This window comes from Leptodactylus fuscus, chromosome 3 (assembly GCF_031893055.1).
Source record: "Leptodactylus fuscus isolate aLepFus1 chromosome 3, aLepFus1.hap2, whole genome shotgun sequence".
Lineage (NCBI taxonomy): Eukaryota > Metazoa > Chordata > Amphibia > Anura > Leptodactylidae > Leptodactylus > Leptodactylus fuscus.
Window position 1 is genome coordinate 233,383,251 of NC_134267.1, and position 5,591 is coordinate 233,388,841.

The following is a 5,591-nucleotide window of genomic DNA, read 5'->3' on the forward strand; positions in this document are numbered from 1 at the left end:
CCATGGACTATCAAACCCCCCAAAAGACCACTAAGCCCCCCCCCATCACCTGTCTACCCCATACGCACCGATACCCACATTCCCCAAATAAGAATAACGAAACCCTAAGGACACTCAAACCCCCAACCCACGAACCCTGTACTCATCCCCCTCCACCACTCCCAACCTCCTTTTTGCTTTGGCAACACCAAATGTCTTATTCTTTGGTAATGCTAATAAAGCTCATTTGTATCTTGTATCCATACCTATATATGGCTGCTGTATAACAGTCTGTATGATGTCCCATCTTTAGGTTATTAATATCAGATTGGTGGAGATCTGACATCAGGTCTCTCCTTCTTCTGTACATTGTGGCTGTCCTTGGTATTGCTCTATAGCCACAATGAAAACAGACCCGTGAATTGGAAGCAGCGCTCACATGGGTGGTGGACCATTTGCAATATTTAAGTCACAGAAAACTGCATTAGGCTGAGGCCACCTGTTGCGGAAAAACTGTATTTTTAGTTCCAATTTTTAGGCTAAGACCCATATAGCAGGCCATAGCAAAAAAGCATTGTGGGAAAAAAACATGGTGGCAACTCATCACGGTTGGTCCCACAGAAAGGTATTCTCTGCAGACTTTCTACTTCTATTATACCTTCAGGGAACCTGTCAGCATTTCCATAGGTATAATTGACATGCCATGATTTCCAAGACTGTGACGGTTCCGGAAATCACAATGTTTCCACTGCACATATTTATATCATGTGTGGATGGGATTCGTTTTGCAGTGATCAAGTGGGCCCCTGGCCTTGCAGTGTGTGCGCCTCCTTTATATTTCCCATTTCTTTTGAAGTCACTCTTGACACACAGCAAAGGGCAACACGGTGGCTCACTGGTTAGCACTGCAGTCTTGCATCACTGGAGTCCTGGGTTCGAATCCTGCCAGGAACAACATCTGCAAGGAGTTTGTATGTTCTCCCCGTATTTGTGTGGATTTCCTCACAATCTACGTAAAAAGCACAGCAAAATCTGCAACGATGAATGCTGCCTTTCTGCAACGCGGGGCCTTAAACTTCTCTTCTGCATTTGACATGTATGAAAAACTTCCCTGTGTGAACAAGGATATATTGTTTGCCTTCCTCCCCGTGGGCAGACCTGGTAAGCAGTACTTGACGGAGTATTATAAAGTGTCAGGACTGATAATTATGACAGCGATTTAGTGTGAAATCCTTATTCTCAAGCACCTTAAACCCCGTGTGAAAATCTTTGGATACACCCAGGGCTTTTTTTTTTAAACTTGTGATACCTGCAAAATGTATGGGGTTAAGGTAAAGGAGCTAAGCCAGCGTGACCAATCACCTGCTAATTATACGTGATGGCGGCTAATCACAAGTGCACAGCTAATACCCGGCTTCTTCTCAATCACCTGTCTTGAGGAATGTCTCCGTGAACTGGTCCGACTCGTCCTTCATGGCGTCATGGTCGATGAGAAAGCCACTAATCATGCTGAGGTACATAGGTATCTAGAACAGGAGCCGGTCCCTCCTCGTCTCCCAGGATGGCTACTTAGTTTATGGCGGTGAAAGTAAAGGATGTTATTAGTACATACGTGTTACTTGGATTGGCCTGGATCGTGCAGGACATATGTGCGATAGATAAGAGCAGCGGACGCATGCGACATCATGGCTGGAGAATGCTGGATCCTCACTGCGCCTGCACAACACTCCACCATCTTTACCAGAAGGCTGCACTTGTACTTGTTTATGCAGTTTTTAGAGCTTTGATGAAAGATAAGATAAGATAATCCTTTAATAGTCCCACAGTGGGGAAATTTCAGTATGTTTCAGCTGCATAGTAATACAGATACAGGATAATACACAGTAATATATTACAGACGTAGACACACATATGCTGAGAAGAGAAGATTTACTAGGAGTCCATAGCAGCTAAGGAACAGAGAAGAAAGAAGGAAGACTTCATAGTCATAGTCATTAGTTCTCTGTGCGGAGTGTCTTCGCTTGGTCTGATGTAGATTATACAGCCTGGTCGCGGTTGGAAGGAAGGACCTGCGATAGCGCTCCTTCTCACACTTGGGGTGAAGCAGACGGTCACTTAGTGGTGCCAAGTCCCATCAGGGTCCCATACATGGGGTGGGATTTGTTCTCCCACATGGAGGTCACCACAGACAGTATCCTTCTGTCACCCACCACCTGTACTGGGTCCATGGGGCTCCCCAGGACAGAGCTGGCCCTCCCGATCAGCCTGTCAAGTCTATTTCTGTCCCTGGTTGATATACTGCTCCCCCAGCAGGCTACACCGAAAAAGATGGCTGAAGCAACCACAGAGTTGAAGAAGGCCCTAAGAAGTGGCCCCTGGACTCTGAAGGCCCTCAGCCTCCTGAGCAGGAAGTCTGCTGTGGCCCTTTCTGTGCAGCGCCTCCAGGTGATCAGCCCAGTCTAGTTTGTTATTGAGGAGAACACCCAGATACTTATAGGTCCTGACTATCTCAATACATGTTCCTTGGATCTCCACCGGGGTCGGAGCTCTTCTCCGTTTACTAAAGTCCACCACCATCTCCTTGGTCTTCCCAGCATTAATCCTGAGCTGGTTCTGCTGGCACCATTCAACAAAATCCCGGTTTAAGTCTCTGTATTCCCTATCGTCGCCATCAGTGATAAGGCCGACTATAGCAGAGTCATCGGAGTACTTCTGTAAGTAACAGCTGGATGAGTTGTGCCTAAAGTCAGCAGTGTACAGTGTGAAGATAAATGGGGCAAGAACTGTACCTTGTGGTGCCCCCGTACTACAGATCACAGTGTCAGACACACAGTCCTGGGCTCTCACATACTGAGGGTGGTTTGTCAGGTAGTCTAGGATCCAGTTGGACAGGTGATGGTCCACTCCACCAAGGTTCAGCTTCTCCCTCAGTAGCCCTGGCTGAATGGTGTTGAACGCACCGGAGAAATCAAAGAACATTATTCTCACAGTGTTCCCGGGTTTCTCCAGGTGAGAGAGAGCTCTATGAAGGTGGTGGATGATGGCGTCATCTACCCCAATGCCCGGCCGGTAGGCAAACTGGAGGGGGTCCAGAAAGGGTTTCGGGGACAATTGAGGGCAGTGATTTCTAGCCTCCAAATTGGAAAATGTAATATCATGTACAGCCACTACAGGCTGAGGTGCTGTTTTGTAAGTGTGAGTAGTAAAGAAGTGGCAGCGATCACACAAGTCTTGTGCCCCCCTTATATCGGCTGTTTGTGCAATAAAAACAAATATAAAGAAGACATGCACGTATCCTGATAGAGTGAGCCCAAGGAAGCTCAGATAGTGATAGTGGACCATTAGGAAGTGTATACTTAGAGTAAGTTCCCACAGGGTTTTTTGATCTGGAACCTGAGGCGGTGGCCGCTTCAGGTTCTGGACCAAAATATGGGTATAGGCCTAGTCAGGAGGGAGTGTGTTCAGGCAAATGTCATGAGGCGATTCCGCCTGAGAGAATGAGCATATCGCTTCTTTTTACTGTCTTTTTGGTCAGGATTTTGAGGCAGATACAGCCTCAAAATCCTGACCAAAAAAACCCGTGTGAACTTACCCTTAGACCACACAGTCCTGGTAGATCTGCTGAGTGCCCATCGACCATAAAGACGCCATTGCTGCTCATAGTCAGGAGACGGGACCCCTATAATACACCAGCGTTTTATTCCTGCCCCCCATTCACTTCAATGGGGTTTGTAAGGTAGAATCCACCTGATGATCGGTCATGGCGCTTCACATTGTCTGACTCCCACTGAAGTGAATGGGAGGGTTCAGAGACATTTTTTGAGGCGGTTATCTTCTCAAAATCTGCCTGAAAAAACTCCATGTGAGCTTACGGGATAATCTGTTTTTGGTCTTCTGGGAGTATCAATCATTCAGAGACATAGGACACTCAGACATGTGTTATACACCCCTAAGGGGAAGGAGAAGTTCACACCGGGTTTTTTGGACCGGAATCTGAGGCAGGGGCCACCTCAGGTTCCGGTCCAAAAGCCGGGTAGCTGTGACTGAAAGCCGGTGCACTGCATCGGCATCCAGCCGCGCACTCCGCTCTGGATTAGGCCCAATGAATGAGCTTAGTCCGGAGGAGGGAGTGTCTTCAGGTTGATCACAAGGCGACTCGGCCTAAAGAAGAAGCATCTCACTTTGGCTCCTGGAAAAAACTCCTGAGCAGCTCCCACTGATTTCAATGGGAGCCGTTTCTTTGGTCAGGATTTTGAGGCGGATACGGCCTCAAAATCCTGACCATAAAACTCAGTGTGAACTTACCCTAAAATAGCATCTACATGATGTGTAACCAGGCAGGTGGTTATCGAAGGACAACCTGGCTCATCTGTAGGCTAAGGCCCCACGTTGCAGAAACGCAGCTTGTTTTGTTGCATTTCTTTGAGCCAAAGCCAAGAATGGCTACAAAAGGAATGGGAATTCTATAGGAGGTTCTTATACTTCTCCCTTCTGCTCAGTCCACTCCTGACTTTGACTCAAAAAAATCAACAAAATCTTCAACCAAAAAAGCAGCGTTTCCTCAGCCTAACTAGACTTGCCAGTCAGAGCTCGTTCACATCTGCGCCCGGTCTCCGTTCTGCAGGTTTCTGTTTCCTGCACAAAACAGAGCAGAAGACGGAAACCTGCAGGACTCTTTCTCACCCATTCAAATGGTTTGGCCATGAGCGGCGGTGAGTGTTTTATGCTCTCCACCGCCAAACCATTTTTTTAAATTTTTTTAAAAAATTTTAAAAAACGGCGGAGAGCATAAAACGCTCACCGCCGCTCACGGCCGGACCCGATCTGACAGGTTTCCGTCTTCTGCCTGCAGAAGACGGAAAGCTCAAAACGGACTGCCGAACGCTAGTGTGAACCTAGCGTCACTTGCAGGTGGTTATGTGAATAGGGACATTACGGCTTTCAGGTCACCTGCCTGAACAATATCCTGCAACAAAATCTCTCCAATTTCTAAATAATTTTTCATTCTCTTTTATCGTCATTCAGTTTTAACATGATCAATATGCATCTAAGAGGCTTTCCCATGAACACGACTAGATTCAGATTTCCGGACAATAAAAATAAGCTTTTTTGCAGAGTTTTACAGATATTCTCTAACTATTTTAGGGCAGTTTCGCACGGCAGAATTTTCCCTAGCTGAAATATTCAGCTCCAGGAATTTCCAGCTGAATTTATCCGTAATTCCATGTCATATTCTGCACCTCCCCGGCAGTATTTTCTGCCTTCCATTCACTTCAGTTGGAGTCATCAGGCAGAGTCCACCTGAAGATTGAGAATGACGCTTATTTTTTTCTGAAAAAATCAGCCACAGGAAAACAATCAGCATCTGCCTCCCACTGAAATCAATGGAGTCTGGTTTTAGGTGGAATTTTGAGCTGATTTAGAGGCAGAATCCACCTCCAATTCAGTGATCAAAGTGTTAGTGGTGTCAGTATTTTGTCTTGACCAGTTGCCAGTGGATAGGACCATGAATGGAGGAACTTGCTATACAGTCCAGCCATGACACGACATGTAAGAGAAGATAACACTGACGCTGTCTATGCTATCTGTGAGTGCTGTGTGCAGAATCTCCA